We start from the raw sequence: 15,189 nt of genomic DNA on the forward strand, positions 1-15,189 counted from the left end.
AACCCTAAAAATAGTCTTAAAATGCCAAGATTTGGAATTTGCCATCTTCAATATGTTGGTAATCCTCAAAATAAAAGTGTAGGTGGAGTAAGTTTAACTAGAGTTGGAGGGGCATAGAACAATACAACTAATAATTCACCTTTCAAACACTCAATTGTGTTAGCAAACCCAAATTTCAATTTGAAGAAGTTTGCATCAAAGTGTGAATAGACAAGCGAAAGAAAAAGGAAAATTATGAAGACTTTAAAAAGTGATGTAGTTGTTGAATGTTAGGGATCTACTAACAGAATATTTCCAACATATGATCCAAATAATGAAATAATGAACTACATGGCTATTATGCCCCTAGGTAGAGATAGTAGTCCATTAGAAAATGTAATAAATTGTAATAATGTACAAGTTACCAATCTTCAAATAGATTCGTCAAAAGTAAAAAGTATTGACAAAATCAATATATCAAAAGAGAGCAACAAAATGGTCTACTCTACACTTCTGAAAGAGGAGAGGGGAAAAAGAAGGCTTACAAAGCAAATAGAAAAGTTATAGGCAAACCTTGATATTGTATAGGCCAAGGAGAAAGCAGTAGACAATAGGTTCAAAGAATTGCAAAATAGGATAAACAATTCTTCCTCTATCGAGGCAATTGTCCAACAAGAAAAGATGAATGAACGAGTGAAATTTTTTATTAAAGAATTGGATGAGTGCCAAAAAATAATTCAGCATGAAAAAACCTCTACTTTATAGTTGTTCAAGTCTATAGAGAGCAATGCACATGTCAAAAATAAATTAAAAGCTGACCTAGACTCTGCTATCAAGGAAAATAATAATTTAAAAATTAAATTGGAGGATTAAAAGAAAAAAGAGGAGTCTAAGGCAAGGATAATTTATAATTTGAAAAAGGAACTAGGGAATGAGAAGAAAAAAGAGGATTCTAGTGCAAACAAAATCCATAATTTGAAGAAGCAATTTGAGAATATAAAAAACAAAGAGGAGTCAACTGCAAAAATAATCCTTGATTTGAAGAAGGAATTGGAGAATGAAAAGAAAATGGAATCTAGTGCTACTGCAAGAAGTAACACAATCCACCATATGAGGAGGGAATTGGAGAATGCAAAGAAAAAAGAGGAGTCAACTACAAAGAAAATCCTAGATTTGAAGAAGGAATTGGAGAATGTGAATAAAGAGGAGCCTACTAAAACACTCCATGATTTGAAGAAGGAATTGGACAATGCAAAGAAACGTTGGAAATATTCAGGACTAACAAGGTTACTGAGAGGGGAGGGGTGAATCAGTAACCTTTAAAAATTTAAACCAATTCAGCATAATAACAAATTCACCATTCATTCATCTTCTTTACTATACGCATGAAAAGATTAACACACTGATTTGGTGACCCAGAAACCTTTCAATTTGAAAGTAAAACTGGGGTGGGGATGATGCCCACGAAACTTCAATACTACAGTATAAAGTTGGCCGGTTAAGGCTTACAATGATCACTTCTGGTGATTTCCCCTGTTAGGAGCAAGTAGGACTGCTAGATCCACCTTGTTAGAGGATTTACAAACATACAATGAAGTATGCACTCTATTAGGAGATTTACAAAAGAATTTTAAGTCTACCCTGTTAAAGGATTTACAAATTGATTCACTTGTTAAGATGAAGTAGTGGATCTGCTTGCAACTGGTTTGCTGATTAGATCTTATGTACTGATCACTTGATGTGATGGATATATCTTTGCTGCTCCTTGATAACCTTGCTGAATACTCTGCTGCTGATTCTCTTTCAGTTCACTCAATTACATTCTTACTTCTCTCTCTTCCAAATGGCACAATACATTACATATATACCATTCCAATATTTACAGCAACAAGGTCGATTGAACACAAGTGGACAAAACATTACTGAGTTGGCCAGATAGTAGAAAACTCAGGTTCCTCAAACTCACTTGGTGACCTTCTGACACTCGACATCCACTATATTACACAGCATCATCATGCACTCGGTAGAGGTAGGGACTCGGTCCATACTAATCACTCTGAGTAGCTTGGAACTTGGTAACCACTAGTGACTCGGTAAACATTGTGTCACTCGGTAGAAACTAACTCCTTTGATTCACTTGGTAAGCACTGAATACTTCTTTTACCTTTTTGTCTTGGTAATCACTGAAACCTTCATTTACCTTCCTGACTTGGTAAACACTAGATCCTTCATTTACCTTCCTGACTCAATAAATACTAAATCCTTCGTTTACCTTCCTGACTCGGTAAACACTAAATCCTTTGTTTACCTTCCTGACTCGATAAACACTAAATCCTTCATTTACCTTCTTGACTTAGTAAACACTAAATCCTTTGTTTACCTTTTTGACTCGGTAAACACTAAATCCTTTGTTTACCTTCCTGAGTCGGTAACCACTACTGAACATACTTGGTAACCAACGAATGCTCGATATGAACTATAAACTGAGTGATGAACTCAGTAAGCATTCATAATCAAATAAGTGTTGTAACTAATGACAAATGTATTATTATTCCAACAATCTCCCCCTTTGGCATTAGTGACAAAAACACGTATGAGCCAAAGTTTATATACAAGATCTGACAAAATTGACTTGATTTTGCTGTGTTGAATATACATGGGCTACCTTACATATAACTCCCCCATACATTATACACAAGGTTTTTACATGAGTTATATGTCTTTATTCATATTATCACCACTATCATTATTTCTTTATTACTTTATTACCTTCTCCCCTTTTGCGTCTAATTCTTCTCTATATATTACTTTCTCCCCCTTTTTGACAATAATGCCAAAGAATAAAGAATGTATTTACATGGAGACACCAAAATGTGTGATAAACTCAGAATGTACCTAAAGAATTAGTTGCAGAGTTTTATCCCAATTGTCTTGTAGGATTTTACATGTGGAGAGAGCTACTTGAACTTCTGCAGAAAGTTCGATCACATGGTCTGCAACAGAGAAGTTATTGTCATGGATCAATGTTTTTGAATATGCAATGTGTTTTTGCATTGTGTTCATGATGGGAAGGATCATGTTCTAGATTTCTAGCAGTGTAGACCTTATCCTTCCTTCGTATTTGAATAGCTCTACCTGCTTCTCTGCCAAAAATTTGATCCTGAGGTGATGAGATGAGCTTGAGTTGGGGTCAAGCTTCAGCGATTGGGCACTTATCTTCAGATCCTTATCTATCTTATTTAACTTTTCTCTTATTTCCTTTGTATACTTGGTAACATCACAAAGTTTTGCAAAAAGTGAGGTTACGTTATTAAAAGAATTTTCAATGTTAGACAAAATTGAGGTTAATTCAACCTATTTTATTGCTAAGTGCTGAGTAATGTGCTCAAGCACCTTATTTTCAAATTTCCTTTTTTCTTTCTCCATTAACTTTTCTTATCCTAAGATATCCTCATTAAATTTATTCACCGCTTCTTCTAGCTGCAACGAAATGTGTTGAGATGAATCTACATTAACACTTATAGCCTCAGTTATTATGTTTTTAGCACTCTCAATTATGTTGAATTCTCTGTCCCTTTCATTCCTTAGCTGCATTTGTTGTGCCTTTTTCTCTAGATGTTGACTAACCAATCTTAGTTCATTAACTGTAGCAGTTTCTAGATTTATCTTTGAAATGAAAATTTCTTCATCCAAATCTATATCACCATCTAATACATTGCTTGTAAGCAGTAGTTTCAATGATTTCTTTGTTTTATCTGCAGTACTTACCTCTTTTCCTTTTGAAGTAGATACAATGGTTGATGATGTGGGATTAGCAGTCAAGACTGGAATGGGACCAACTAAAGGTAAACTAAGAGAAGTGTTGGTTGTATCAAAACTTGATATACTTCCCAATACAATTGGAGAACTGACTGGAGCAAAAATTGGGGCCAATATGGCTGAAGAAGACAAAATTGATAAGAAACTTGAAAGACTTACTGTACAAGCTATAGGTGGAAGAGATATACTCGATGAAGTAACTACTGCAGTGGATGACTCGATGGTTGATGATGTGCTTTGAAGCTTAGTAACTGAAGAAGTGACTACCAACTCAGTAGATGAAGTGTTTGGCAATTGCATTGCAGAAACCTGGAGCTAAGAGGAGACTGGAGGAAATTGAGCAATGGATGTCTCTATTGTGCTCACAATCTTGCTTGAAGATCCTATCTCCATAGTAGATTTTACAGTCTTTGGTGGAGAGTGAGGAAGGGAGGCAATGACAGCTGCTGCAATTTTGACTACATCATCCTCTTCCTTAACATTTTCTTCCTCATTTTCTTCTTCTTCCTTCTTTTTCATAGGGCAATGGTTTTACCCATGTCACTCGAGGTTTGACTGCCTGGATGTAGACTCTATCATAGTCAACCATGAAACAGACATCATCCTTATAATCTTCAACAAGTTTCGGAGGTATCCTAAACCTGTTGTTCATCCTTTCCTTGAAATCTTCAAAATAATTATCCATTACTTTGTCAAAATTGATACCCATTTCTTCTATGAACTCATTTATTTGATACAAAATTGGAGTATCTTTCCTACATATAACTGCACCTTTAGATGGAGAGAATTTATGTACATAGAAAAATAAACAAACTAGCAAAGAACCAAATTTATAGGGGTTTGTCTTTGCAGTCCTTATGTTATCCATGTTTTTATTCAATTGTTTTAATAGCACATCAGCTAGGTCAAACTCCATGTTTTTCTTCACAATCTTCTATGCCAAATCTACAGCCTCACAAGGTACACTATTCAGCCTGCTAGAACTATACAGTTTGTATGCAATAACACAAATACCAAATTTCAGTTCTATATCTAAAACATTGTTAAGCTTTAAACCTCTACCATCCCATACAACTTGGGTTAATTTTTGAAGTTCATCTCGACCTAGGGTTTCGGTGGTTTTGGCTTTGGTCAACATTGGTAAACCTGTGATCTTGTGGATCATCTTCTTCATTATGAGGATGGGTTGCTCTAACCAAAATTGTCCATTATGCACATGGCTTAAGATATTACCCATTTCACTTGGAAACTCCTTGGCAGATGCAGGATATGGGTTAAACCTTTGGTTTCCAAATGTTTAAACTCGGGTTTTAGGGTTCCATCTATTCATAACTCGGCTAGGGTACTATCCATATCTAGTGTCCCTATTTCTTGCATAGTATACTTGAAATGAGTATGAATATCATTGATAAGAAGTACCTTTGGAGGGATCTGTGATTGAGCTCCATGCGGGTCGAGTGATTCAGCGATGGTAGGAACAATTTTGAAATTGGGTGCCTTCCATTTGACTCCCTTCACAAGCATTTCAGAACCTTTCTTCGCCTTGCTGCCACTAGTGCTTATAGATGCCATTGCTGCTCGGTGAGAGAACAATTTTGTAACACAAATTATTTGCTGGAAAATTGCTTCAAATTACTTGAACTCACTTGGATGCACTTTAAAATATATTTTCTCTGTGAACTCTGAACTCACGGTGAAAAATGAGATCAAATTCTACCTTTTTGATCAAAATTCTGTCATTAATGCTCGGGTATGAAGGTAGCTAAGAATTAGGGTTTTACAAATAGTCACCAACTTACTCGATAAACCTTGTAGCTTAGTGAACACACAAAACCTTTCTTATTTTCTCGACCAAGCTTGGTAAAGTCTGAAAGCCAACCTTACTCGGTAGATGCAACACTATGAATTATGACTTGTATCTACAATATTGATTTATCATTTCCACTCCTTCTATCTAGAACTACTTAGGATATGGCTTGAAGATGCAGTCCCTTATCCTTCTTGATAAGTCTAATTTGGAATGGTGGAGTCACCCACTTCTAGAGTGACATTTCCATCATTTGAATTTTCTTGCTTGGTAGACTTAGGAATCCACTGTTGTTTCATTTGCTTTCGAATATTATCAGCTCTAGTTTTCTTTAAATCTTCAACCTTTCCTATATTCATGCAATTCTTGGCTATATGACCAAGTTCAGTACAAGTATAGCATCTTATGGTTGTATCTTTCTTCCTTAGGTGATGCCTTCTACAGTTTGTTCCTATGTGTCCATATTCTCCACAATAGTGACATCTGCACCAAGTATTGTAATCCCAACCAAATATTGCTTTGAAAATTTGTTCTACTAGATTGAATAATTTTGATCTACATTCAGATGCCTTGTGTCCTTGTTTCTTGCATTTGTGACATTCGCCTTCAAACTTTGGTTTCTCCTTGCATTCATTGGCTTTGTGACCATGCTGATTACAATTGAAACATTTGCCATTGAATTTACCTTTACCATTACTCCAACATTTGTTAGATGTATGACCTATCTTGCCACAATGATTACAAGTGGGTCTTTGATTCCTTTGGGTACCTTGTTTAGAAGATTCACCTTCTTCCTTGTATCCATGACCAACTTTACCTCTTTGCTTATAAAAATTTTGCTCATTTTGTTGATTCAATTGATTCATGTCTGATTGAGATTTCATCATCCTTTCATTGACTTATTTTTCAACATTTAGATCATTTTCCAAGCTTTCATTGATTTGCCTTTTAGATCTTAGGTCTCTTCTTAGACTTTCATTGATTTTTCTTTCAATATTCAATTCATTTCTCATTCTTTCACTTTGTGCTTTGAGAATCCTGATTTCTTCATTTGCATTGGATAGTTGATCTGCTAGATCTTCATGTTCAAGGGATTGATTTTGAGTTTCATTGTCCCTTCTTTCTATTTCTTCTTGCATCATGTTTCTTTGCTCCATAATTTCACAAAATCTTATTGATTGAGTTTCTTGTTCCAATCTTAGCATCCTTACTTCTTCTTGCAAAGATCCATTCTTTTGTAGAAGTTCTTTGATTGCCTTGTTTGCCTCATTAGCTTCATTTGAACTACTTGATGGGATGAGATCTTCAATTTTTGTTTCAGTATACTGATGATCATTCATTTCTTTTGCAAGATCTTTCCTTCTTTTTAGGGATAGAAAAAGATGCTCTTTTTCTTTTTTGAGTTGTATCATGGCCATTTCCAAATCTAGCTTCTCATTCTCAATAGTTTTGTCAAGTCTAAATATCTCCATTGTCCTTGATCTTTGCTCAAGTTGTTTAAACTTTATCCTGAGAACCACAATGCTCTGATACCCATTGTTGGAAATATTCAAGACTAACAAGGTTACTAAGAGAGGAGGGGTGAATCAGTAACCTTCAAAAATTTAAACCAATTCAGCATAATAAAAAATTCACCATTCATTCATCTTCTTTACTGTACACATGAAAAGATTAACACACTGATTTGGTGACCCAGAAACCTTTCAATTTGAAAGTAAAACTAGGGTGGGGATGATGCCTACGAAACTTCAATACTGCAGTATAAAGTTGGCCGGTTAAGGCTTACAATGATTACTTCTGGTGATCTGCCCTATTAGGAGCAAGTAGGACTACTAGATCCACCTTGTTAGAGGATTTACAAACATACAATGAAGTATGCACTCTGTTAGGAGATTTACAAAAGAGTTTTAAGTCCACCCTATTGAAGGATTTACAAACTGATTCACCTGTTAAGATGAAGCAGTGGATCTGCTTGCAACTGGTTTGTTGATTAGATCTTATGTACTGATCACTTGATGTGATGGATACATCTTTGCTGCTCCTTGATAACCTTGCTAAATACTCTGCTGCTGATTCTCTTTCAATTCGCTCAATTACATTCTTACTTCTCTCTCTTGAAAATGGCACAATACATTACATATATACCATTCCAATATTTACAACAACAAGGTTAGCTGAACACAAGTGGACAAAACATTACTGAGTCGGCCAGATAGTAGAAAACTTAGGTTCCTCAAACTCACTCAGTGACCTTCTGACACTCATCATCCACTATATTACACGGCATCATCATGCACTCGGTAGAGGTAGGGACTCGGTCTATACTAATCACTCTAAGTAGCTTGGAACTTGGTAACCACTGGTGACTCAGTAAACATTGTGTCACTCGGTAGAAACTAACTCATCCGATTCACTTGGTAAGCACTGAATACTTCTTTTACCTTTCTGTCTTGGTAATCATTGAAACCTTCATTTACCTTCTTGACTCGGTAAACACTAGATCCTTCATTTACCTTCCTGACTCGATAAATACTAAATCTTTTGTTTACCTTCGTGACTCGATAAAAACTAAATCCTTCGTTTACCTTCCTGAATCGGTAAACACTAAATCCTTCGTTTACCTTCCTAACTCGGTAAACACTAAATCCTTCGTTTACCTTCCTGACTCAGTAAACACTATTGAACATACTTGGTAACCAACGAATGCTCGGTATGAACTGTAAACTAAGTGATGAACTCAGTAAGAATTTAGAATCAAATAAGTGTTGTAACTAATGACAAATGTATCATTATTCCAACGAGAAAAAGGAGGAGTCCACTACAAAGACAATCCATGATTTGAAAAGGGAACCAGAGGATGGGAAGAAAAAAGAGGTAACTACTACAAATATAATCCAAAATTTGAAGAAGAAATTAGAGGATGAGAGGAAGAGAGCAACTAATTGGCAAGGGCAACTAGAGGAAATACAGAAAAAGAGTGAAAAAGAGATGTTTGAAATGAAGAAAAAGATGGAGAATGTAATTGCACAAAATAGAATGACATCTTTCGAAGACTATCATGGGAAGGATACTATAATAAACATGGTTAAGCTTATCAAACAAGAAAACTGAGACAAAATAATGAAGAATAGTGATAGTTTGTTTGAATTTCTTGATTTAAATAGAAATCTCAGACTGCTCTTTGGAAATGTAAAAAAAGATGTTAGGGCTAAAAGAGGAATCTTCAAAAATTCCTTAAAAAATCATGCTAAACAAATTTTGAGTAAAGTATGGAGATCCAGTGACAGGAATTTGGCAAACCATGGAATAAAAAACCACTTAGATACCTCTGCAATGTCCTTTTCTATATGTCACAATTGTGAACAAGTAATGGAAATAGATGAAGCTCTCAAATCTACTTCCAAAGACTTGATGAAGAAGAATCACAACATACTGAACTTGCTATATGTTGGATTACCAAATCTAGCTAACTAAGAGGGCAGATTCATCGGAAAAGAAGATTACATGAAAAAGATGCAGAACACCATGAATTCTAATTTAGGCAACCTACCTAAGGAAATCAATCCAGCAAGAATTGCAACTTGCATCAAATCACTATCAACAATGAATGTAGTTTTAGATAAATTCCTCAATTCATGTAAAAATATCTCTATGAATTATTCATTGTTGATGAGGTTACAACTATCTAGCTACAACCTCAAATAAATGGAGGTTTCAAATTATGTAGAATGGAGCACCCTAAAGAACTTTGGAGCTGGGCCATCTTCTCAAACTATTACTATTGTTGTTAGTGGTAGTCATAGCTAATAGAACTAATAAGTAACAACGTAGTAAGTGATAGTAATATAATCATTTTGTTACTCTTTAATTTCAAATTTTGGATTTAATTTCAACTTTGTTTAATGTTAATTGTTATAGGAATCAAGAGCCAGTATATTAGGATAGTTGGATAGCCAGACACTGGCATACTATTACTACAAAGAGTAGATGGAAAAAATTTCCCTACTACTTGAAAATTTTTTACAATTGGGAATGTGAAAAATTGGCAATATGATTGTATGCACATAATGTATTATGTAGTAATAATCTGATTATATATACAATTACAAACTAACCTACAACTATTGTTGCTCCCTTGTATCTACAAAAGGGAATTCAAGGTCATTTCAATTTGACATTGAGTCATTTTCAAAGGTTTGTAATTATTTGTAATTGTTAAATGTATTATGTTATAGGCTGATTTATAATTATGAATTATAATAATATTTTTTTAAATAGAGCTTATTCTATTAAATGCATTATGTTACAATTTCTTAAAGAAAATAGAATCAATGAAAATCTAAAAGTAAAAATGTATAAAAACCAGAATGAATGAAAACCTCAAGTTCAACATGCACTATTGTATTAAAACTAGAATCAGTGAAAATCTTGACATATGTAGACTCTAAAAGTAATAACTAGTTTCAATGAACATCTTAACATGTAAGTTTGTAACATCAGCATGTTCAAAAAAAATTTAAGCATCTATAAAAGGATAGTGAATAAAGGCTATAAATTAACTTCTACAAATGTAATTAATTAGTAGATAGAGTCTTAGATTAGAGCTACTAGCCTACTTCTTGACTCACGTAGAAGTTAGAACTTGAAGTTGAGAAGCTACTATAGTTGTCACTCTGCTTGGACCAACTTAGCATCACTATCATCAGAATCCTCCTCATTTATTGCATATAAAATTTTATTATTCATTGTGTTTTCTTCAGATTCACTATTAGCATCAATAAGCATGCCGAATTCAACATCATCTTCATTGCTTCCAATATTAAGACATGAATCACTACCATCACCAGTGCCAGTGCCATTGCCACTGCCACTTGGGTTTGAAATGTTGACAATTCCTCTTCTTTGACATTGGTTTCTCCAAATGCTAGGATCCCTGTCATAAGGGAAACTATCTACCTCATACCTAGAATTATAGAGCCTCAAATAATTATCCAAAATTTTGTCTAATTCATTTCTAACCTTTGACTTTGGGAAGCCCAAAGTACTAAAAAATCTCACATCCTCCACTAAACCCAATATCATTATCAAACATAAATTGGTAAGCTTGAAATATTTTAATATTGACTCTCTGAACTGATTGCTCTCACCAAGTTTTTTTCAAAGATTTGTTACTGCTCCCTCTTCATTTGGGTTCTCCATAAGATCATATTGTTCCCTCATTATGTTTGCAAAATAATATGATTCATCTCTCAGTCGAGATTCATCAAAAATTCCATTTATAGTTACTTCATTGATTACTTTAGGTTTGCAAAAATGTTGAATCAAAGTCATCATCCTTCTTCAAAAATTAGTTGGATAGTTTAGAGATGAATATTGTGGAAAAACAATTGACATTACTTCGAGTAGTTCCTTTAGAGGGAATCTGAATCTAATTTCTGATGAAAGATTGTAGAAAACTTGCTTGATAGAGTCAAGCACAAAGTCTTTGATGTTATTTAAATCTTCACTTGTAACACATGAAAGTATCTTCTCTGGTTTTGATTCAACTTCACTTCCTGCTTTGTTGGGGTTGGAGTCAGGGCTGACACAGGCATAGTACTGCATTGGTATGTCAACTCCATGTACCCTAGCATATACCTCATCATTTGCACCAATATGTAAAAAGTTCTCAAGATAGTTCAAATATGTGATTTCTATCCACTTTACAAAATTTGATCCATCTAATGGTAGTAATTGATATAGAGTATCCAAGCTATTACATGTCATTTTATGCAGCTTATTATACTCTACAATGTACATAGCTCTTTATTGAACTTTTTTTATAATATATCTCATGCCCTGTAGCATGGGAAGAATAGCTACTAAATTTAAGAGTATCTTAACATTAGTTAGACTTGAATAGAGCTGAGGGAATTTGTCTCACATAGAGTAGATTAGTCTAAGCAATGATGGATATTTAGATATTTCTTGATGCGTTGGTCCATCCAAAGAGGTCCATATGGTATTGGTGTCTTTAAGAAGCTTCCTCCCATCAGTAAGTCCTTGAGAAAACTATTGAAATTTCTAGACTCATTTTGGACTTCAACAAAAGTATTGGTAAATATCTTTTATTAGAGATTCCACTTTACTTACACAACCAAAATTGCTAAAAATTTGAAAAGCTAGATTCATTCGATGGGCCATGCAATGAATGGGAATAGCATAGGGTGCCAAATCATTCTTGATCTTTATTCAAAGATCACCTTTATGACCTTGTATAACTGAAGCTCCATCCACTCCAACAAACACCAAATTTTTTGGCAATCTCCATGTTATCTAGACCTTCACATTCAATTAGAGTAGTCCTTAATAATTCATATAAATTCTCAGCTATCACACTACAATTCAATTTGGCAACAGATAGTAGGAAGGTTTGACAACAATGATCATTTATAGTATAAAAATGCATGCACACCCAAGAAGTATTATCAATTGTTGTAACTACATCTACAGACAATGCAATGAAGTTTGTGTGTTTTATTTCTTCTTTCATATCTTCTTTTTCAACATGTGCAAGATGTCTAGCCCATTTCGTCCTGCTATTTACTGACTAGTGACTCTTTGGATAGTTTTGAATATTGAAAAAACATAATAAGGCAGTAATTGAAGGGTAGTTTTTCATAAGATGTTATCTACTCAAAATATAAAAGACCACACTTAGTTGAACTACTTTTCCCATATTTTGCACTTCCATTACTTTCCCAATGAAATCTTCAATAAAACCTTTTACTACAGAATGCTTCTCCGGTAATTGCTGGTGTACCTCATATATTTTGGTTTTCCTGATATGCAGATAGTTTTCCTTTTTTTTCCAAGTTAGAATGGATTTTTTAAATTAATCTATAGTTTCCTTTTTGTAAACTTTACTGGCATGCTTTTCTATGGTATCAAGTTTAAGCTGCAACCTCTTCTCCTTCTTTTTTTATCTCTGTGCAAATCTTACATTTGCATTCTACAGGAGACTCATCGTCAATTATATTAGCCACTGGTTTAATGAACCAATTTTTTTTCACCCATTCTAACTGAAAATTCCTTTTGGATAGATACCAATGAGAATGACCTTTCTTTGATTCCAATTTTTTTTTCCCTTTTGCACATGAACATGATTTATGGAATCACTTTTGGTTTTCTCACTCAACTAGTCTGAGACTAACTCTAACTCTATAATATTAGCTTGCGACTCCCTTCTTAGGAGAAGTGCCTCCAAATCATGTCCAAGTTCATTCTTGATTGAGATATTAGGTTCACCAACTTGAACTTCTTCAATATGGTCTAAGTCTCCAACTTGTGATGAATCTCCTTTTTCAATAAGCATTGGAGATCTAACTTGTGAATCTTGTAGGTTGCCAACATTTCCACTACCAAAATATGTTGCTATGGTTCTATGTTTTGGTAATGGTGGCCTCTCTTTTCTTTCAGGGATCCTATTGAAACCCTTGTTACCCCTCTTGTTTGACATTGTACTAGGGTGAACCCACAATAGTGGGTTACACTTTTTTGCCTAAACTGACAATGAACTAATGAATTTTCAAGAAAACTTTCACTTTTGGATGCAAATTGCCATTTAATGGTTAGGAATTTGAAGATGAACTAAACTAGAGTCTTTTAGGATTTTCCATGTAGAATCTAAATATATATTTTTTTAAAAAAATTGACTTGATTTGGTTGAATTATTTTTTCTCCCATGAAAATTGGTATGTTATCAAAAACCTGGTTTTTAAAAAGTGACATTGTTTTTGACACACATAACTTTTTTTCTACAATAGATATCAATGTGATTCTTTCAAATTTAGTTTGTTAACATCCATACCAAAACCATAGAGGTGATCTGATGTTTTTATCCTTAGTATTTCATATTTTATTAGCGTTTAAAGTTGACCTAACATGAATCTGGACATGCATGGCTTTTGACAGATGTAACTTATTATATATTTACCTGATTTCAAAATTTCTTTTTTTGATTGATAGAGAACTTGAATGCAAAGACTGTAGTTATTTTTCAATTCTTTTTGGCTCTTATTTACTATTTTTCCATGAACATTCAATATAGAGATTTCATTTTTAGAACGAACCTCTATTCAATTCACATGCAAAAATGTATACCTAACAAATTCACAATATATCAAATTCATAGTCATTAGAAAGCTTGTTTAGAGTACTTCTTTCATGAAAAATGACATGATTTTAGTGCTCTATCTGGATCTAGTAATTGAGCCTTGAAGCCATGAAAACAACTGAAACTATTATAGAATTTGCAAAAGACATCTAGTTTTCTAGTTTCGATAGAAACTAACTTTCTATCGAAAGTTTTTACATAGTTTAGAAACTAGCAATATTTAGTTTTGATAGAAACTAAATAGTTAAATAGTTTCTGTCGAAACTATTTAGGTTTATTTTTTGTCCTAAATAGTTTCGATCGAAACTATTTAGTTTCTATCGAAACTATTAAGGACCCTTTTCTTCTATTTACTTAGTTTCAATAGAAACTAGGGTTCAAATTAGTTTCAATAGAAACTATATGGGTACTTTCTATTGAAATTTTTTAGGCAAAAAAATTTTCTTTAACGATTTTGGAGGAATTTCTTCCTCTGAAAAAGTGTAACCCACTATTGTGGGTTCACCCTGCAAATCGATAAACACTACAAAAAATAAATCAACTTAGTTTTTGAACAAAAGACTCAAATAGTGATGACTCTAAGACTATGAATAGTGGTAGTAGACTACTTAGACTACATATAATAAAATGATATGATTCATTCTCCAAAAAAGTGTACTACTGCTATGGTACTATAGTCTATGATACTACCCAATATGATTTGCAAACCTATAGGCTATCTTAACATGTGAGATGTCTAGTCACCAATGGACATTGGATAATAAAACTAAAAAAATAACTAGTACCATTGTACCAGTATGGTAGTACCACTATTGACATAAAAAAATTAAAAATCACTTGCCTTTTATGAAAACCAAGGTCCACGAGTCAATGGGCAATGCACTCAACACTCTAAAACTTTGGCAATAAAAAGAAATGCCAGTCTCCAGACCAAAAAAGAGTGAATTTTTTAGAATAATAATATCTTATAGTCCAATCTAGGTTAGAAAATTATGCAAGATTAACAAGTAGGAATGTCAAATGTAGTGTGAAACACACCTTCCTATGCAAGCCCATAGTAAAACAATTGGCTAAATAAGGCTGGTGGTCGACACATCTCAAGAAAATAGTAGGCAATGCCCAACCCAAGGGAAAATTATTTGGTTGTAGTAATGGTGAAAGAACATGGGCCAATAAGAAACAACATGCAAAGGATGCTGAAATGTTTAAAATAAATTTATATTACATTGACAATTGGATTGATATTTTTAACCAATCATGTGATAACTAATGGGCAACTACCATGGGCATTGGACACAAATTGGATAAATATCTGGCGATGTGGTCAACTTACATTCCATGCAAAGATTTTCCAAATGGTGAAGATTCACTACTAAAGTAATCTTTGACTATCATTCTGAAGAAGTCTTGGTGCTGGTTCATAGAGACC

Source organism: Cupressus sempervirens, chromosome 2, assembly GCF_028749045.1.
Source record: "Cupressus sempervirens isolate cs-2001-9-10 chromosome 2, ASM2874904v1, whole genome shotgun sequence".
Taxonomy (NCBI): domain Eukaryota; kingdom Viridiplantae; phylum Streptophyta; class Pinopsida; order Cupressales; family Cupressaceae; genus Cupressus; species Cupressus sempervirens.